The following is a 20,863-nucleotide window of genomic DNA, read 5'->3' as shown; positions in this document are numbered from 1 at the left end:
CGGCACTTCACGTGCTAACTGTTTAGCACGCCCGTGCTAAACAGCTCGGCTTTGTGAATCAAGACCAATGGGGTGTATGCACTAAACTAAGCAGAATTACACACGGAAAGTCTTACCACATGATGGTAAAATAGAATGCAATACATTACATGCAATGCATTACGCTCTACTCATCGCCTGTAAGAATTTACTCATGCTGTTTAACGCAGTTTTGTACATACACCCGATGAGCATAATGACAGTGGGCCCTTATTCACATACTATTCTTCTTCGTGTGAGAACCTTAGTTCCACTTGAAAAAGGTATCAGCAATCGAGAGATGACAGACTATAGTTGTTCATTAACCTGTTTATACTTGAGCGCTTACTGAAATACTGTTATGGAATCTCTTGTAAATGTTAAGGGCGTGAACACTCTATGAATGACTACAGGAAGGAATGGAAATTTTGTGTTCTTGTTATAAATGTCTCAATTGTACATGTTGCTAAATACACATACTGTATAACTGTGGTACATGTGACTGAATGTTGTAGCACACGCCAGTGCAAAATAGTCACAGTGGGGTACATTTTCTGTGATCCTGTATTGTTTTCGATGACTTCTATGCTTGACATGTATAAAAGTGTTTGACAAATGTATTTGACAGATGCTTTAGACAGATCTATAACATAAATGTTAGTCCTGTTCACATGGCTGGGACAAGGTTCCTCTAGAGGAGATTCCAAAGTGCCCCCCCCCCCCAAATTGTGCCTGCCCAAGTGTAAGTAGCAGATGTGGCCCTAGTATTAGGCAAAGGGGGACGGCAGGGGCACGTGGGAGCCCTCAGGGCAAAGGGACCACAGTCTGGTGCCTCCCTTGCCTGAATAAGAGTGCATTGTCTTTGCAATGTCATTGTGTTGGGGATATTGATAACTCTCGCCCTGTGAGTAACAATGTGGTGGATATACTGTATGTCTGGTAATTATTTACACATTTAGGACCAGAGCCTTTTTTTTTCATTATTCTGTTTGTGATCACCTTGCCAATAAAACTGGCTCCTTACTAATGGAGACGAAGCTCAGCTATCACATGACAGCCAAATCCATGGCTACACAAGCACACGATCGTCTCAGGAACCCAGGTACTGCATCAGGGTTAGGGAGCCACAACTGCAGCATATAATCTGCAATATGTGTTCCTGAACCAGTTAAAATATGCCCACATAACTAACAAGGGCCAGAGGAAAAAAAAGTTGTGGCTTTCTTTGGACACATTTTTGGATATTGTATACATACTGTAGAATTAATATACATGTATTGTCAACTGCAGCAATCAGTTCACAGAATGGGTATTAAAGACACTATTGAGGACCATTGGGGTTCATGCTGACTACTGTAAATGAGGTGACCTTGATACAATTTCAGCTAAATAACCTGGAAAATATACTGTATATGCTGCTTATGAACTTCTAATTTATGTAGTCCTAACCATTTTTAAGGACTCTAAAATGAAGTCTGTATGGTCACATCGTGTTTGCGGGAATACTCTACTAGTCACTACTCATCAACAAGTAATAGCTGTCAGTGATTATGAAAAGCTCAGATACAGCAAACTTTATAACACACTTCCAGTTATGTTAATTGAGGGTGAGACAGTTGGCAAATTATTACAGGAGACAATAATACTGTACATATTAGCAGTCCTATAAGGCTCAGAAACTAAGGCAATATGGTTTATATGCATATCTAAACAGTCTCCAGACGTTCTTGAATGCTCTGCATACTCAATTGAAGTAATTTTTAATGAGGGTGTACATTATTACATTTTACTTGGTCATCTCACCAAAATATTGTATTGGGCATATAAAGGTTGTCAAGATTTTTTTTTTTAATTTTATACTCTAGTGGTAAGAGCTCACTGCAATTATTTTATAGTTCAAACAAGGTTGTAATATCCTTCCTATATCTGCAGTAGATAAAGCATCTAAGAAACTTAGATGTGATTATCTCACCTCTTAATTAATGACACGTACAAAAAGCTGATGTGTGGTCCAAAGCTTTGTATGTGGTGAAAATAATTTTGGCTTAAGTGATCTTTGGTGGGTGACGGTGTAGAATTAATTATTGCATAGAAATGCTGTCCTGTTCCCTTCCAAGCAGCATGTATTGTTATTTATATATAAAGAAGGCATCTAGAGCACGGCTATTTGGAGTGAAGATTAAGCACTTATCAGTCAGGAAGAGTATTGAGATTCAGAATTACATTATTGGTTGATGATGCTGTCATCACCTGGAACACTAAATTGCATGGAAAAGACTAGGCGCTGAAGCCAAAATGGACAACAGAAGATGAGTATCTGTAAGAGTTGTCAGTTTGGTTTAAAGAGATACTGTAGGGGGGTCAGGGAAAAATGAGTTGAACTTACCCTGGGCTTCTAACGGTCCCCCGCAGACATCCTGTGTTGGCGCAGCCACTTCCCGATGCTCCGGCCCCGCCTCCGGTTCACTTCTGGAATTTCAGACTTTAAAGTCTGAAAACCACTGCGCCTGCGTTGCCGTGTCCTCGATCCCGCTGATGTCATCAAGAGCGCACTGCGCAGGCCCAGTATGGTCTGTGTCTGCGCAGTACACTCCTGGTGACATCAGCGGGAGCGAGGACACGGGCGTGCAGGCGCAGTGGTTTTCTGACTTTAAAGTCAGAAATTCCAGAAGTGAACTGGAGGCGGGGCCGGAGCATCGGTGAGTGGCTGCGCCAACACAGGATGTCTGCGGGGGACCATTAGAAGCCCGGGTAAGTTCAGCTCATTTTCACCCAACCCCCCCTACAGTATCCCTTTAAGCATAGATTAGGAAGGTTAATGCTTAACCTCCCTAGCGTTCTGGACGAGCTAGGCACGTCCAGAGACGCCGGAGGCCACCGCTCAGGCCCGGCTGGGCCAATTTTAATAAATTTTTTTAAAAAACACGCAGCAAGCACTTTGCTTGTTGTGTGTCCTACCCGATCGCCGCCGATCTGCCGCTTCCCGACGCGAAAGAGGGCCCCGCAGACCCCGTGCGCAGCCTGGCCAATCGCCGCCTGGCTAATCGCCGCCAGGCTGCGCTTTTGGGTGGATCGGGAGTCCCTGTGACGTCACGACGTCGGACATCATTCCGTTCGTCGCTCGTTCAGAACGGGATTTTGCTGACGGGCATAGGCGCCAGAGGCGATCAGATGGGTGGGAGGGATAAGGCAGGGAGGGGGGTATCATGTAGCTAGTGCTAGGCTAGCTACATGATAAAAAAAAAATTAAGTATAAAAAACCATGCGTAGCCGTGCGGCTGCGCATAATCAAAACGCCCAGCAGGTTAAACGTAATGGAAAGTGATTGGTGTTAAGGAGTGAAGTTAAAGTTAGTCTTCAGGGAGATTTAAATGTTAAGGGTAGAGGTTAGGGTTAAGCTTCAGGAATAGGTTACCATCAAGGTAGGAGGTTAGGGTTAGGCATAGGAAAGGGGCATTTCATTAATGGAATCAGTTAGGTTTAAGAAATGGATAGTAAAGAGATTCAGAAAACCACAGGAAAAAATCGTCAAGAACCTTAAATATCCATATTAAGTGTCAGAGAATATGAAGTATCAGCGGTCTGTTAATACTTGGCACTGACACCAAATGAATATATACTGGGAGGTGCCCTGCTACTATCTGCAGTGGGAAACATGATAAACATAATAGCAGTCTGCTGAGGACTTTCCAAGTTCATTGCTGAAGAGGCAGAAGCTGACATCAGGGACACATGTGTACACATGGTAGACTGTCACCAGAAACTATCAAGAAGGTTCATTTTGGTAATGTCTACTGCTTTATGCAGCTGAACGCTTTGTGCATCTTACGGATATGGAAATGGAACGATGCAATACACTGAATACAATGAAATCTATTATTTGCATTACTCTAAGTTTTATGGAATGGCATATGAGCACATTTTGCTTTAATATTCACAATCAATAATTCCATGTTCACCTGTCGCAACACCATACAGCTGTTCTACGGTTTTTATGGAATATACTACTGTACAGAATTCATAGGTATCAAAGCGTTACTTGACAAAAACATTTTGTTCCAAAATGATGTTATATACCTCTTTTCAAAAGAATCAGAATAACTATCTTACCTTATAAATTATGTTCTTTGTAGGAAAAAGTTTACAAAAAGATGAGTTATTGAAAAAAAAATCCTAGGTTTCTTGTTGTAAAGTTGTGTGCGGCTTCTATATAAGAGCACTAAGAGAGTTTGCATGCAGCATGAGTAAAGAACTATAAAGAGGAGGCTCAAAGTACATGGGTAATTTACAACTTGAATTGTGCCTGTTCATACTACAGGAAGAAGTGGAGGAGAATGTAGTGTCCGAGCCTGCCTTGCTTATATACAACAGGAGATTGCTTATTAACTGTTCATAGGACAAAATTGTGCTGAGACCAACTCATAACTTCACTGAACTTTGAATCCGTTCCTTATTTTTAGCTACCTATGGAGGCAAGAGGATCTGAGCTGTGTCCTGAAATATCAGCTAATTATTGATTTTATCCTGTGCAAGTAAATTAACCCTTCTAGATAAGGCACAGATGGGAAAAAAATCTATGCGAGTGTTGACTAATGTGGATTATGCAATTACATAGCACATATATCAGACAAGTTTTCTACCAGAGATAATATTTCAAAACTTTCTTTGTCACAAATCATTGTATCGATTCACCTGTGTCAGGTGTCATTGCCAAAGTCATTTTTTCCCCTTGAAACTGTCTTGCATTAAACCTATTTGCAGGAACTTAGAAGGTTTATTCACTTTTATATTTATACTCTTTATTTGTGAAAAATGGAAATGCGCATAACAAATCAGAAAGTTACAAACATGGTATAACAGAGCTGTCAAGAGCGAAGTATGAACGGGCACTTATAATGGTTTCATCTAGGTTTATATTGGAAAAGAAGAGGACATATCTTTTAAGACCACAATTCCCCCCCCCCCCCCCCCCAATAAAAAGTACTGGTGGGTCTCTCTCACATAGATACTTTGCTAGACGTCAGCCAAGAAATATTGCTATCCTCTGTATAGAGCATTCTTCGCAACCAGTTTTTAAACTTTAAACCCCCCCCTCCCCTCCTCTGGATGTGGCCCCCGCTGGACCACTTATGCCTTTGTATTGTAGGCTTAATAAAATTAAAAACCAAGTATCCATATCCGCCTTCGAGCCTCATTCCAATTAAAGCAGGCTGGTAGCTCAACGGCCATTAAGGGTCTTATTAAAGTCATCTGGGTGTCTAAAATATGTCCAAAACGACCATGTTTTTTATAAACTTAACTTCTCTTTAATGCTGTATGTGAGAGATCTTCCATGAATTGAGTCTCATCAATTTCCTGTACCAATTCCTCCACTCCAGGGACTGCAGTCTGTTTCCAGTGTCTAACAATTAGTCGTTTTGCAGCATTTAAGATGTGACGTACTACTGATCTCTTATATTGCTTCATTGTCCGGTCATTGAGATGCAGGAGGTAAAATTCGGGAGTAAATGGAGCGTTTCTATCTGTTACCGCTTTTATTAATCTTTCAATTCTCTGCCAGAAGTCTGTAAGTGTGGAACATGTCCATAGGATGTGTATCAGTGTACCTGTTTCTTTTCCACATCTCCAACATTTATCATCTTTGTCTGGGTACATTTTATGCAATTTATATGGGGTGAGGTACCAGTAAGAAAGTATCTTGTAATTCACCTCCTGCATTCCAACCGTACGTGAGGTCTTATGGGCAAAAGTGCAGATCTTGGCTCTTTGACTGGGGGAAAAGATTGTCCCAATGTCTGCTTTCCAGGAGTGAAAGAATGGCAAATCAGGTACTGCTAACAATGCTTTATCTCGTAATTTTTGATAGTGTTGTCTTGTTTGGACCTGCCGATGAACAGAAGTCCTCAAAATCAGTATACGGACATATTTGTGTTGGGGTTAAGTTTTGAGTCATCAAGTAATGTCTGTCTGTATTGCAGGTATTCCCACCAGCTAAGATTTGCACAGTTTAGTTTCCTTCTAGCCTCAACTAATGTTACCCAACGCCCCCCCGGAACACATGTCTAAAAATTTTAGCTTACACATTCGCCTTCGTCTGGGCCTGTTGAGCTCTAGACTGTCTTGCCCAATGTCAGGGTTATCCGATAACGGCAGTAAAGGGGATGGGCTAGGTGCTATTTGAAAGAAGGTGTTAGCCTTGTGAAAAGCATTCAAGGTGACCAAAGCTAGGGGAGGGAGCTGCCATTCAGAGCGTGATTTCTGAAGAGTCCAGGCAGAGTCGGTAAGGGAGAAAGATGAGAGGTCTTTCTCCAAGTCAACCCAATGCTTGTCTAGCCCATGTCTGTTCCAGTCAACGATCCTAGTCAAAATTGAGGCATAGAAGTTTTGTTGTATGCTAGGTAAGGCCGGTCCTCCCTCTTGTTTGGGGCAGTATAGAATTTCTCTTCTAAGACAGGGCGGCTTACCCTTCCAAACGTATCTGTTAAAGATCTGTTGGGCTTTTCACAGGAAGGAGAGAGGAATCTCGACAGGAAGAGTCTAGAAGAGATACAGCAACCTGGGCATAGCGTTCATTTTTAAAACTGCTATCCTGCCCAACCAAGACATTTGTGGTAGATCCCAGCGGTGCAGGTCGGCCGTTAGCGTCGCTAAGACTTGAGGAAAGTTTAACTGATAAACTGCTTCTAATGTGATATTAGTTCCCAAAAACCGTAGTGAAGTAGGGTTCCACTTAAAGGGGAAGTGTAACGATTGTGGAACTTTCTCCGTGATCAGCGCACAACGCGTGCGCTGACACGGCGGAAATCCTCCACAAGCGTATATTTGCAGGCACCCAGCAAAAGGTGCTACGCACCTGTAGAGGGAAATTCCTGTCGGCAGATGGCGCTGGGGAGTGCAGAGGAACCAATCCTCTGTACCTCCACAAGTGCCAGACAGGAATTGTACGAAGCGCAGAACGCAATCGCAAGAGAGGCGATTGCGAATGATAACGAGCAAAGGGACAGGTTGTATGTGTGTGTGCCAATCTAGTCGCCACCCCGCGACCGCGCACAAACAGCACATATGAAATAGGAACGTGATCGCCAGACGTGACACAAGGCAGATCAGAACAGAATACGAGGTTAGCAAAGGCACAGCAAATAATACAATGAGAATAACAAGGAAAACAACAAACGCTAGCTAACCGCGGACACCGCACTCATTCGCAACAGTGCACGCGGTTATGCGCGGTCTCCACGTGATAAGCACAATAGAGACAAGCACGCCTAACTAACCATTAACAGACAAACATGAAACAGAGGACGCGAGCGCTTGCAACTCCAGCAAGCGTAGCAGACAAGACAGACACACGAAAACAGGGACAAGCGAGAGATAGGATCCACAGCACTAGCGAAAAGTGGCTAGCGCGATCCAGGTACAGAGTAGCAGAACAGAAGGATCCCCAGCGCTAGCGAAAAGTGGCCAGCGCGATCCCAGGAGACAGAACAGAAGGATCCCCAGCGCTAGCGAAAAGTAGCTAGCGCGATCCCAGGAGACAGAACAGAAGAGATAGCTGGTAGCAACCGCTGCACCAGCTATACTCCAAGAACAGAGATCAGAACCATTTCCTGTCGACCACCTTTGGGGCAGGACAATGGCAACAGGCAAGACAAGGCAGAACAGGCAATACAGATAATACAACCTGACTGGGCTAGAAGGGGAGCCTAAAGCAACCCCCAGGAATTAACTATACTAGATAGCAATGGCTGACACTCCAGCAGTGTCCATCAGGAACAGACCATGGAAAGGAAATGACCAGCAAAGCCTTCTGGGAAACATAAAGCTCTTATAGTGCCAGTCATCAAAGAAGGCAGGTAGGGGATTTGCATAACGAATGTATGCAAATTCCCCAGCAAGAGAACAGACCAGAAACTTGCAATGGAAAGACAGGTCTCTGTTCCAGAGACCTGCAGCCCACAGACTAGAGGAATGGACAAACAGCTGTCTGCCTGTGCAGCCAGCTGAGCGGATCATCACAGGAAGGTTTGCTTTGAGTGTAACCTGATCTTCTGTCAAGCCTACATTAAGAGCTTCCGACTTGTTAAAATTAATCTTAAAGAAAGACAGCTTACCAAAGCATTCGAACTCTATCATCAGGTTAGGTAGGGAAGTGATGGGTTGAGTTAAAGGGGAACTGAAGAGAGAGGTATATGGAGGCTGTCATGTTTATTTCCTTTTAAGCAATACCAGTTGCCTGTCAGCCCTGCTGATCCTCTGCCTCTAATACTATTAGCCATAGCCCCTGAACAAGCATTCAGCAGATCAGGTGTTTCAGTGGCTCAGACTTTAAAGTCACATCTGATAAGACTAGCTGCATGCTAGTTTCTGGTTTTATTCAGATACTACTGCAGAGAAATAGACCAGCAGGGCTGCCAGGCAACTGGTATTGCTTAAAAGGAAATAAACATGACAGCCTCCATATACCTCTCTCTTCAGTTCCCCTTTATGAAGAAGAGCAGATCACCTGCATAGGCTTCGGTTTTATGTTCGGTGGGTCCTACTTTTAGCCCAGCTATTGAGGTATTTTTCCTAACGTGACATAGGAAAGGCTCCAGGGCCAGCACAAAATTAGTGGAGACAGAGGACAGCCCTGCCGAGTACCATTGTTAATCAGTAGCGGTTCGGAGAGGATTCCATTGACCTTAACTTTCACTGAGGGTGTGGAATATAAGGCATCAATGCAACGTAGCATCCTATCTCCCAAATTTATATTTTTAAGGACAGCCCTCAACCATCCCCAGCCCAATCCGTAGAACACTTTTATAATTAATATATTAGTGCTACAAACAATTTTGTAGTTTTACGCTTTTATAAACTACCTTTTCTTTTAAGTCTACAACAGCTAAAGGTTAAACCTAAAAAAGAGTGGCAAAAATGGCATGCTTGGTTGAGTTCCAAGACCAGAACTACTGCTGACCAAAAAGAACATAAAGACTTAAAGGGAACCAGAGAGGAAGGAAAACGAAAGATAGGAAAAGCTTTTATACATACCTGGGGCTTCCTCCAGCCCCATAAGCCTGGATCGCTCCCACGCCGCCATCCTCCGCTTCCTCTATTGCCGGTACTGGATTCCGTCACTTCCGGCGGACGCGACCAATTTTCCGCATGCACAGGGGCTCCCTCCATACCCTTACGCATGCGCCTGCGTAGTATGGAGCCGCTCGCGTAAGGATATGGAGGGAGCCCCTGTGATGCGGAAAATTGGCTACATGCTTACTCCGACTGGCCGAAAGTACGGGACCCGGTACCGGCGGATACAGGCAGCAGAGGACAGCGGCGTGGTAGCGATCCAGGCTTATAGGGCTGGAGGAAGCCCCAGGTATGTATAAAAGCTTTTCCCCCCAACATCTCTGGTTCTCTTTAAAAGACTAAAAGTCTCACTTTTACCCCCCAAAAAAATCATGGTGATCCCCGATATTTAGGAAACATTCTGTAAACTGATGAAACAAACATTAAACATTTTTGAAGGTGTGTGTTACGGAAGCAGCAAATTTGGTTGCCTGCAGCAAATGGATTATTTGGGCACCCAAAGGCGCTAATGCAAAATATGGGCAATGGGGCACCAAAAGCAGATATTGGGCGTCTGATAAATAGCGGGCGCCAGGCCCATTCAGCAGAAATCTATCAATTTGAAAATTGTTTTGAGAATTAACATTTTGTAAATTATTGTTTTGAAATGTATTGTTAGAAATGTATCATTTTTTGAATTTGCGTTAATTTGCATTGGTGAAGGAGGTTTTAAGGTTAGGTGTCAGAAAGGGGAGTTTTAGCGTTAGGCATCAGGAAGGTGGGGTCTTAGGCTTAGGCATCAGGAAGGTGGGTTATAGGGTTAGGAATCAGGAAAGGGGTCTTGCGGTTAAGCATCAGGAAGGAGGGGGGTCTTAAGGTTAGGCGTCAGGAAGGAGGAGTCTTAGGGTTAGGGGTCAGGAAGGGGGGTCTTAGGGTTAGGCGGTAGGGTTAGGTTTAGTTGTAGTATAATATCGGTAATATTTACCAGTGTTTTACTATCATCATTACCACTGTAAATATTTTTCAGTGTTCATTTGGCGTGCAATATACAGTGGTATTGTTTACACTTATTTCAGCTTCACCCCGTACCCTTTTAATACCATTATTTCACCATATTTATTAGACTAACTGAGATAGTCATGAAAAAGTTAAACCCATAAATAAACATTGTTCTATATGATTTAGAAATTTCAGCTCAACCCTGCGCCCTTTTAATATCGTGATTATAACATATTTATTATTCTAATGGAGATAAAGATGGAGAAATGATAAAAGAAAATTATTATTAATGATATTTTGAAATTTTCAGCTTCACCCTGCGCCCCTTTTTTACTTGTGCCCTTATTTAACTTATGAGTGTGATAAATCTGGCCTAAAAGTAGCATAGCACTTCAAAAAAGAACATCATATCAACAGACAAACAGTCTGTGTTACTTCTGGACCTGGATGACTTACTGTGATTTATTGAATCATGAATTTTGCTCTTTACCAAAAAATCTGGAAGGAAAAAGTCTGGTCACATCAGTTCATGACCTAAAGCTGAAGAGCACTTGGGTTATGCAGCAGGACAATGATTCAAAACACACCAGCAAGACCACCTCTATAGGACTTAAAAAAAACGAAAACAAAATGAAGGTTTTGGAGTGGTCTAGTCGAAGTCTGGACTTAAATACAACTGAGATGATGTGCCATGACCTCAAAAAGGTGGTTTGTGCTCAGAAACTCTCCAGTAAACTAAATTTAAAGGGAAGGTCCAAGCAACATAAAAAAAATGAGTTTCACTTACCTGGGGCCTCTACCAGCCCCATGCAGCCATCCTGGCGTACGTTAAAAAGGGGCGCTGGGAAAAAAGGGCGCGGGGTTTTAAACGATAAGCATGGATAACGTTTAAAAATGTATTGTACTGTATTTCGTTTAAAATTAATGTTTTATAAAGTTATAAATCATTAAATAATGTGCATTAAATTGGCAATTGTAAAAACGTTAATCTTTCGTTTAAATAGTGAAACGTATAATAACGTTTTAAAAAAAAATTACTAAGTAACCCTCCCTGTACCTACCCCTAACCCCTAGACCCCCCTGTTGATGCCTAAACCTAAGACCCCCCCTGTTGGTGCCTAAGTAACCCTCCCTGTACCTACCCCTAACCCCTAGACCCCCCTGTTAGTGCCTAAACCTAAGACCCCCCTGTTGGTGCCTAAACCTAAGACCCCCCTGTTGGTGCCTAAACCTAAGACCCCCCTGTTGGTGCCTAAACCTAAGACCCCCCTGTTGGTGCCTAAACCTAAGACCCCCTGTTGGTGCCTAAACCTAAGACCCCCCTGGTGGTGCCTAAACCTAAGACCCCCCTGGTGGTGCCTAAACCTAAGACCCCCCTGTTGGTGCCTAAACCTAAGACCCCCCTGTTGGTGCCTAAACCTAAGACCCCCCTGTTGGTGCCTAAACCTAAGACCCCCCTGTGATAAGCATTAATAAAGTTTCAAAAACATATTGTGCGGTTTTTTCGTTTAAAAATAATGTAAAAAAAAAAAAATTGTACTGTTTTTCGTTTAAAAATAATGTTTGAAAAAAATATTGTACTGTTTTTCGTTTAAAAATAATGTTAAAAAATGTATAAATCATTAAATAATGTGTAATCATGAGAAGCAGTAATAAAACATTAAGTCTCCGGGCGCCGCTTTTAAAACGTTATTTTTCTCCGGCGCCCTTTTTTCCTATCGGGCGCCCATTAAACGATATTTATTATGGGAGTGAATGGCGGCGCCCGATTTGTCCACTAGCCTCCTGCGCCCTTTTTTACTGTTACCGCCATCCTGTGCCCTCATAGTCAATCACTGCTGCGCTGGCAGCTTGCCAACCTCGGAGGTCGGCGGGCCGCATTGCGTACATTTTTACGCATTCCCGCTAATGCAGGAACATTAACGCATACATTTTTATGCGTTACTGGTTCAATGCGTACATTTTTACGCATTGAACCAGTAACGCATAAAAATGTATGTGTTAATGTTCCTGCACTAGCAGGAATGCGTAAAAATGTACGCAATGCGGCCCGCCGACCTCCGAGGTCGGCAAGCTGCCAGGGGGGGACTGGAGAAGCAGTGAGTGACTACGAGGGTACAGGATGGCTGCATGGGGCTGGTAGAAGCCCCAGGTAAGTGAAACTCATTTTTTTATTTTGCTTGGACCTTCCCTTTAAACAATTATGCAGGGAAGAGTGGGACAAAACTACTCCACTGCAATGTGAAAGACTCAGAATTCTACATTGCCATTGTTGTTGCTTATGGTGGCTCAACCAGTTATTAGGTTTAGGGGCAATTTCTTTTTCAAATAGGGCGATGTTGGTTTGCATAGTTTTTTTTCCCTTGCAACAGCATTTGTTGATTAGCCTGGTTGTTACTAGGAATGAAAGGTGGTCTGCTAGGGACAGCAATTAGGAACTTGCATAGGAAATGCAAGATCAGCTGAAATGGCACCCGGATTGTCATACTCTATTTATTCAACAGAGGGAGTGTGCTCACCATGTAGAACGTGAGCCCACACAGCAAAGATACACCTATGTGAAGAGAGGAATAGGAGATTTTTTTCACAGTTTCTATTATATTTTCCTCTGTCTGCTAGGTTGTTTTTGACAGCAAAACTCTTTTTCAGGGCATGTATTTTCTGTAGCCTCTTTTTGAACTGGCGGATACAGAAAGTATTTTCTTGAAAGCAAAAATGTCTGTATTCTATGGGTAAAGATTTACTTCACTTTTTCTCACATTTGCTCAACCACATTTAAAATATACCCGAGGCAGCAATAAAAAAAAAATAGATACTTGCCTAAGAAGAGAAAAGCCTCTGGACCCTAAAGAGGGTTCCCATGTCCTTTTGGCCTCCACCGTTGCTGCGCAGTGACCCCTCAAACATGTCCAACAATAGCTTGTCAGATTTGTTATGTGGTCGTGCTCCTCTTCATGCATGAGTGTGGCCATACTGCGCCTGCACAAGTACGGCCAAGCATGTACATATAAGAGTGGCTTTGGCTTAGTGCGCAGGCATGGGCGTAATTGCGCAAGTGTAGTATGACCATGCACATGCATGAAGAGGAGCACGGTGCAAAGTTCAAAAGGGTCCCAGGCAGCATCAGTGGTCTGGAGGAGGATGTGGGAAGAATCAGAGCCTTTCCTCTTCATAGGTAAGTATCTGTTTTTTAAGCAGCAAACTGCCTCTGGCTCTTTTTAAAGATTTTGCAGAAACTTTCAAAGTTTTCTTGTAGCTTCAGAGCAGCTTGGACTAGGCAACAAGCAAAACCCTTTTCACTCAGGGGATTTAGTTAGTTTTGTAATACTTTTGACCGGATTAGTGAGCTCCAAACTAGTGACTGCTGGCCAACAGAGTTCAGAGCTCATTCATGAACATATGGAATATAAATTGCAAGCAGTTACAATATGCTTAACCAAACTCAGGTTGGCAAGCATCCATTGTGATGCCTTGATTCAGGATTTTATGCACACTGTCATTTCTTTTATAAGTAGTGCAAATAAGATACATGGTATATCAAGAATAGCCTTGTCACATATCTGAAGAATACAAACCCATAGGGTTTATCTGTACATTGCTGGGTACCTTAGGGCCCGTCCACATTACAAACGCAGACGGCCACGCGTGCGGAACGCAACGCATGCGAACGCACGCCCTCCGCGTTTGTATGCGTTGCGTGGCTGATCCCATCACTGAAAAGTGAATGGGACAGCCGCGCGTTTTTGGAAAAACCGCGTGCAGCATGCGTTCCCGGACCGCACAGGTCCAGAACGCATGCAGTGTGAACATCAGACAGTGCAGTCTATGCACTGTCTGATGTCGTGCGTGCCGGCCCTCCGCACGCGTTTCCAAAACGCAGCTGGAAACGCGTGCAGTGTGAACAGGACCTAAGAAGTGGTGTGGTATAATGATATGGTGGAATACAGAATAACTTAAAATTATAAGAAGGCAAATATATATATATATATATATATATATATATATATATATATATATATATATATATATACATACATACATTTTTTTTAAACCTGATATTGTGCAGAAGTTGTTTACTAATTTTCACTTACAAAAATCACTAAACCCGTAATTAGGCCAGGGATATCTAATGAATGAACATACTTTATTGTGAAACACAGAATGACATTGTTGTATATTAATTATGAGAATAGGCTACATATGTTGTTACTGTACGTATGTAATAAATTTAAGCACTGCTAGGCAGAATGCATGAATAATAATAACACTTTTGTCGGTGTTGCCTTTTCCGACAGCTAAATAAACTTATGCTAACAGTAGAGGTTTTAGAAAAATGCTTGGAGAATACACAGTGGAAGTTTTCTTTTTATGAGCAGTGACACTTGGCATCATTTTATTTTTTCCACTACAACAAAATTATCCTGACTGTGACTGCCTCAGTGGCTTAGAACGTCATTATCAGTCTCCTGAAACACACCGTGTAAGGCCAAAGCCTGGCAGCTCATGTTCCGAAAAGGCGTAAACAGGAAATAGAAGCTGGTGGCAGTTTTGTTATAAGTAAACAGCGCTGCGTAATATGTTGGCGCTTTATAAATACAACAAATAATAATTGCAGCAATAAAGCTTATCAAGGTTACAACATTGATTTTATTTTCCCAATGCATAAAAAAGTATATGTGGTAGCTAAAGTAGAAGATAACCTAAGAGAGGTTAATTATATATACTGTATATATATTCTATACCCTACTCTTACCCTTGCCCTCATAAAGGTGAGCTGCTTCTTAGCATTGTCCTGCAGACAGTCGATACAGTGCCAGTTATAGGTGGAGAGCCTACAAGCACAGAATGCCTGACTCATTAAACTTTACCACTGAACAGGTGCCTCTGCCATCCCCCTTCATGTCCTATATTACATCTGTAGTCACAGGAGCAAAACTGTGTGCTTCCATGTAAAAACTACAAATTGTGAGTCAAGACAGCAGGCAGTGAAAGGGTGAGGGACAAGGCATACTTGGCTATCTCTTTAGCACCAGGTAAAAAACAGATAAGGTGAGATCTCCTTTCCCTCTCCTCCCACCCCCTCCTAAATCTCTACTGATCAAGTGTGCTGTACAGGTTGTGGTACTAGTCTACTATAGGGGACCCTGCAGGAATCCCCATAGACTAGCGCCACCCACACATTTACAGAACAAATTGCACCACTGGAGTGCAATTAAAATTTAATAAAAACTACATCACCTTGTAGCCAAATACCTTGGCTATCGAAATCTGTAAAAAAAATGTTTCAAAAAAACCCTGGATACTTACTGAGAAGGAAGTTCCTCTGCGGCAGCCATCTTCCTTGTCCCATTGAGCTGTTCCTGGCTGCCGATTGCTTGAGTTCTTGATGAGAGAAAAAAAAATCCTTGTAACAGAACTTGCGCAAGATATAACAAGAATATAACATATATATAATAAGAATATGACTTATAATTAATTTTAATAAAAACATAAATCAATTATGTATATTTATTTTAATAACCTGCTTTACTGGAATCATCCCCTTGCCCATTGGAGTGCAACAAATTTGAGTGCCCACACATGTGAACTGCAGCTACTAATAGCGGACCCTAACTCTTTTCCCTCTCAACCCCTAACTTTAACCTTTAGCCCCCTCCCCCTCCTAAACCCCTAACCCCCTCTTTCCTCTCCTTAACCCCTAACACTTAACTCTTAACCCCCCACTTCAAAACTTACTGCTAAATAGCAGGCGCCAGGACTGCCGTCTATGCGAACTGCAGCTACTAATAGCGGGCAGTTTACACCCAAATTTGATACACTCGAGCGGACAAGGGGGCGATAATTCCTTTAAAGCAAGTTATCTAACATTCATATTTTTTTTATTTAACCTCCCTGGTGGTGCATTTCTGTCTGGAATAATGAGTATATAATAATGTATATATAATAATGGAATAATGAGCAGTACATTTATTTTTATTTTTTTTTGCAAGAATGTTAGGCCTCCAATTCTTAAGTCATTACTCACCAAAATATACTGTATGAGAATAAAAGCCTAGTAGTCATTCTGCATATAAATAAGACTGGTACACAAAATTGTTGAATTAATTAAATTTATGAATAAACTTAAATTGTGAAACTGTACAAATAAGGCAGGCAGAGAGTAGTCAAAATCCAGGCAGAAGTCGGTGCAGACGACAGGAAGAGAGTAGTCAAAATCCAGGCAGAAGTCGGTGCAGACGACAGGAAGAGTGTAGTCAAAATCCAGGCAGAGTTCGTATAGGTGGAAGGCAGAGAGTAGTCAAAATCCAGACAAAAATCGGTAACAGTAAGGCAGAAGCACTTAGCTCAGAAGCAGTTGGGAACCAAATTGCTATATTGTAAACATCCCGTGCTTTCAAATGAGCTTATCTGTCATCTCTGCCATGGCAGTCAGGTGACGCAGGGCAAGATCAAATTACAACTCGTGATTAGAGACAAATGAGGAGGAATTAGACAGGCTAAACTATCACTCTTTTTCTCTCTCTCTCTCTTTCTTTATCTCTATCTCTCGATCTGTCTATCTATATATCTATATCTATACATATACATATACATAAACATATATATATATAGAGAGAGAGAGAGATCTGCGCAGTTCCTGTGCAAGAGTCCGGGTCCACTTTACGTTTCCCCCCACCCCCGATGATTTTGCGCCACACTGCCACTCGGCTGTCCTGATTAGCCGCCGAGGATCTCCGATCGCGCGTAGGACCCAGGAAAGGCAGGGCATGGTGGTTTTGGGCCAGCCTGAGCTGAGCGCGGACTTACCACTCTGAGCATGTAAATCTCAGCCCAAGCTCAGCTCGGGATTACCGCCAGGGGGGTTAACTTGATAATAATTCAATGTTATATTCTTGGTATATCTTTTTCCGCAACCTAGGTGGAGTGCATGCACAAGCTCTGTTACAAGGCTTTTTTTTGCCCTCATAAAGAAATCAACCAATCAGCAGCCAGGGACGGCTCAGTGAGAAGAGGGCGGCCATCGAGGGACTTGCTGCATTTCGGAGCTTTGTTCTTGGAAAGTATTCATTAATTTTATAGGTTTCATTGGCCAATGTATTTGGCTAAAAGGTGGTGTAAGTTTTATTAAAATTAACAGTGCCGGAGCGGCACAATTTGTTCCGAAAATGTGTGTGTGTGTGTGTGTGTGTGTGTGTGTGTGTGTGTGGCGCTAGTCTTTGGGGATTCCCGCTGGGTCCGCTGAAGTAGACTAACACCCAGGTTGCTAACAGGCAACAGTCTCACAAAAGTCCTTTTCTGTTATTTGCACTTTTTAACCACATTTTTGCTTTTCCTCTACATTGTCACCATTTCTACCACCATGATTTTCAGATTTCTATACCATTTTCATTACTTTGGGTGCACTTTCTTCCACTTACTTTCTGCTCATTTAGGCTTATTTATTTTCTATGAATGTAACCTAAATTATCATCTGATTTTTTTTTTTAAAGAGTCCTAGTTGAGAAGTAGATAAAGAAAACCTAGTCAAACAAATGAAACAAAATTTATTTTATTTGGTTTTGCATTAATTAAAAAAATGATCCAATAACAGCCACATATATCAAAAGTAAAGGACTAAAGTGTGATCGTATACTGAAAAAGTGAAATCAGAATCTAGGGTTTTCAATCAATGTGATGAGAATCGGGCGTAAGCGAGAGACCCTGTTGTATTTAAAGAACAGGTTTGTGGATGTGTATCATGAAAAGGAGATGTCTGAGAACACCATTTTGCTGAGTTGTTAATTTTGATTGCAAATCAAGAGGTTAGATTTTTGTGGCTACACCCCCCCTTTTTGTGCCTCATGGCCAGCTACTCACTGATACATTTAGGTAGTTAGGGACTACTAGGCATGTGCAGCCCTGGCCCTTCTTGGTCTCGCTCCCATGGCCAGGAACAAAAGAAGACATTTCGAATTTCCCTGATTAAGACATTTTGAAAAAATAAATAGCATAGGACTAATTTTTGTTTCGACAAACTGAGATAGACAACTGACTTATCTGTACATTATAGTCATTATCTGTTGCACGTTCCTGAGTACATGCTGAAAAATGTCTGTGACTGAGACCAGCCCATCAGTTAAAATCATATGACACAAAGTCAATAATTAATATAACTAAACCTTGTCTTGTATGCGACATGTGATGCTCCTTTCCCCGCCTTTTACATTCTGCACCTTTCTCCCACATCTTAAGAGTAACGGTATAAGTCTTGAAATGCAACTCAGCTTAATCACTACTGGACCATGTTAATGGAGATTTACATCCCATCCTCTTTATATCCTGTTATCTCTGACAGGATGTAGATTTCACCTACCACAGTAACCACCCACCCCCTATGTAAACCTAGGTACACACGTTACCTTTTTTTGTTTGCTAGATGCGTTCGATTGATAATTTCTGTCCTGTCCGATATTACTCTCGATCATTTTACCACTCCATTTCTCATAGAAGTGAATAAAAATTGATAGGAAAAGATAAGAGAATCGAGCGGGAAATCAAGCGGAAAAACGCATCGTGTGTACCCAGCATTAGTGTTAAGCTGTCATGTGACAGCTGACATTTCCTGGCAGGTATTAGGATTTATGTTTCCTGGCTCTAGACCCCGTGATCACTATTATCACATGAGTAATTAAAACGATCACTTCCTCATCCTCACCTCATCTGCTGTATCTATTAGCAGTGACTAAGCTGCAACTACCTGACAGCTGATTTTGTGATCTCTATAGTATAGACATGGGACCTGACAGGTCTCTTCATCGCATATATATACTGTATACAATCTCCAGGTACACACACACACACACACACACACACACACACACACACACACACACCTGGGAATAATACTAACACCCATTACATGCAACCATCCATTTCCTCCTCAACATTCATGGCCACCATCCAACCCTTTCACCGATTTCGTGTAGCTATCCATTCTCCCTCCTTCCCATAACATGTATGCCCACCTTTCCACTCCACATCATGTGTGGCCACCACTCCCCTCCCACCATAGCATGTGCAGACATCCATTGCCCACCCAACAACATGTGTGACCATCTTACCTATTATATAACATGTGCAGTCACCACTCCCTTACATGCGCACACACAGCCAACTATTTCTCTTCCTCAACATAACATAACATGTTTTCCTCATAACGTACGCTTCCAGCATACTCTATGTTCATTCAGAAGAAGTAAGCAAATAATTTTTCTTGTGAATTATTAAATACCCCACGTCATGTCTGAGAAAGGACATAAAAAATACATAACTGAGAGGGGAAAATGTTTAACCTCCCTAGCGTTCTGGACGAGCTGTGCTCGTCCAGAGACGCTAGAGGGCACCGCTCAGGCCCCGCTGGGCTGATTTTGATAATTTTTTTTCTCAAACACGCAGCTAGCACTTTTCTAGCTGCGTGTTTGCCCCGATCGCTGCCGCTCGCCGCCGATCCGCCGCTACCCAACGCGAAAGAGGGCCCCCCCGCACACCCCGTGCACAGCCTGGCCAATCGCCGCCAGGCTGCGCTTTGGGGTGGATCGGGAGTCCCAGTGACGTCACGACGCCATGGCGACGGGGGAAGCCCTAAAGGAAATCCCATTCAGAACGGGATTTCCTTATGGGTGTGATCGCCGGCGGCGATCAGAAGGGTGGGGTACGTCCAGGAACCGTGCGCGCTACCGCGCACTCCCGGCCGCGGATTCGGTAGCCAGGGAATCAATGTATCGGGCTATGGTGCACGATCATTGATTCCTCTCCCCCGCTGAAAAAGCGACAGCTTCTCTCGGAAGCTGCGCCTTTTCTGGCCGTTCTCTTCCCGATGCGTCACTGTAAACGTATGTTACGCTTAGAGTGACGTCATGTAAACAAACTCATGGCCGCCATCTTGTGGCCAAAAAGTAATACTACACCTGTAAAAAAAAAAATTTAAATTAACACACATTTACATTATAAATCTATTGTTTACCTCCCACCCTCCCAAAACTACCCAAATAAAATGTTTACTATAAAAAAAAAAAAAAACATTACAATAAAAAAAAAAACATGTAAATATTTACCTAAGGGTCTAAACTTTTTAAATATCAATGTAAAGATGAAATATTTCCATATTTTTTTTATTTTAAACTTGTAAATAGTGATAGATGCAAAACGGAAAAATGCACCTTTATTTCCAAATAAAATATTGTCGCCATACATTGTGATAGGGACATAATTTTAACGGTGTAATAACCGGGACATATGGGCAAATACAATACGTGAGTTTTAATTATGGAGGCATGTAATATTTTAAAACTATAATGGCTGAAAACTGAGAAATAATGAATTTTTTCAGTTTTTTCTTATTCTTCCTGTTAAAATGCATTTACAGTAAAGTGGCTCTTAGCAAAATGTACCCCCCAAAGAAAGCCTAATTGGTGGCGGAAAAAACAAGATATAGATCAGTGCATTGTGATAAGTAGTGATAAAGTTATAGGCTACTGAATGGGAGGTGAACATTTCTCACGTGAAAACGACGGAACCTGAATGGGTTAAAGAGGAACTCCAGTGAAAATAATGTAATAAAAAAAGTGCTTCATTTTTACAATAATTATGTATAAATGATTTAGTCAGTGTTTGCTCATTGTAAAATCTTTCCTCTCCCAGATTTACATTCTGACATTTATTACATGGTGACATTTTTACTGTGGGCAGGTTATGTAGCTGCTTCTAGCTGTTTTGGCTGTTACAGACAGCTGTAAACAGCCATTACCTGTCTGTGAAC

General features: G+C 42.2%; 2 protein-coding genes across 2 annotated transcripts in view; one reads left to right on the top strand and one right to left on the bottom strand.

Moving 5' to 3' along the window:
• Positions 1-4,297, bottom strand: part of LOC137548018 (sulfate anion transporter 1-like) — a 50,853-nt gene extending 46,556 nt beyond the window's left edge. Inside the window, exon 1 of the mRNA XM_068271130.1 lies at positions 4,129-4,297. The gene's annotated coding sequence lies outside the window, so the exon portion shown is untranslated. The remainder of the gene's footprint in view (positions 1-4,128) is intronic.
• IDUA (alpha-L-iduronidase) overlaps positions 1-20,863 on the top strand; it is a 179,132-nt gene that overhangs the window by 85,667 nt on the left and 72,602 nt on the right. The gene's annotated exons all lie outside the window — the stretch shown is intronic.

Source organism: Hyperolius riggenbachi, chromosome 1, assembly GCF_040937935.1.
Source record: "Hyperolius riggenbachi isolate aHypRig1 chromosome 1, aHypRig1.pri, whole genome shotgun sequence".
Classification (NCBI taxonomy): Eukaryota; Metazoa; Chordata; class Amphibia; order Anura; family Hyperoliidae; genus Hyperolius; species Hyperolius riggenbachi.
Note: the sequence above shows the minus strand (reverse complement) of the source record. Positions and strands in the feature narration are given on the sequence as shown.